Here is a 1080-nt window from a genome sequence, read left to right as displayed (position 1 = left end):
CATGGAGTGGCTGCCTTTGCTTAAGCTGCCTGCTCTAATGACATCACTGGAGCCCTGACACATAACAGCACTAGAGGGCAATGCAGTTTAAGTTAAAACTTCCAAATCCAAGCTTCAAAACTAAACAAATGGAATATATCAATCTTAATTAAAGCATTTGCCACATAGAAATCTGGATTGGAAACCTTAAAAAAATAGTTGCATTATGTGAGAAAAATATACTCAGTGGGATATGGAGAAAAAGCAACTGCAGTACAAAATGATATAGCACCCTAGGACTTTCACTCACTAAATACATATCTTCTAGTTTATTTTGTAATCACAATGAATCATATGCTGCTTGACAGATCTAATGATCCCCTACCTTGTAGCGATGAATACAGCGATTTGGGAAATGCAGCATTTATGTTTTTATGGTAAAATATAGACAGACCTAGTATTCAAAAGTGAAACAGAATTGTGCATGAGCTAGTTTCATTCTGAAGGTTGTTTTCACCTGTAAATTAGGAAAAAAGTACCAGATGATGACACTCAAAATCAGTGGCATAATCTTTGATGATGATTCTGTATTGCATTATTCTGGATCTCTCTCTCTCTCTTTAGACCCCAGTTTTGCAAGGTGCTGAGTGCCCTCAACTCCATATGAAGTTAATGGGGGTTGAGGGTCCTCAGTACTTCTTAGCAAGCATTCAATATGCTTAAATACTTTGCTGCAGCTGTGCCTTAAGACTGTGAGGTCTTTGGGTCAGGGACTTGTTATTTTTTAGCCGCAGTGGTGTGCAGTGTTTGCTTACAATACCACATAAAGAAGAATTTGAATAATAAGTGATTTGTGCTAAGTTGTGGAACTAGCATTTACCCCTAGCATTGCAATAGTGGTAAGATCTTTATTCTGAAAACTGTCACCGCCTAAATTTGTGTATCACTAGATACAGGAAGTCCTGCAGCTTCACAGCCTAATACCATTAAAAAGTAAAAACATAAAACTGCCAAAATACTGTTCTCTACTTTCTATCATTATATTATATCCTACAGCTGTTGTCTGGAGAACTCTGAGTAACCATGTATTGGTTTTTTGTT

The sequence above is a fragment of the Chelonia mydas genome, chromosome 8, assembly GCF_015237465.2.
Source record: "Chelonia mydas isolate rCheMyd1 chromosome 8, rCheMyd1.pri.v2, whole genome shotgun sequence".
Lineage (NCBI taxonomy): Eukaryota > Metazoa > Chordata > Testudines > Cheloniidae > Chelonia > Chelonia mydas.
This window is presented reverse-complemented; position numbering follows the sequence as displayed.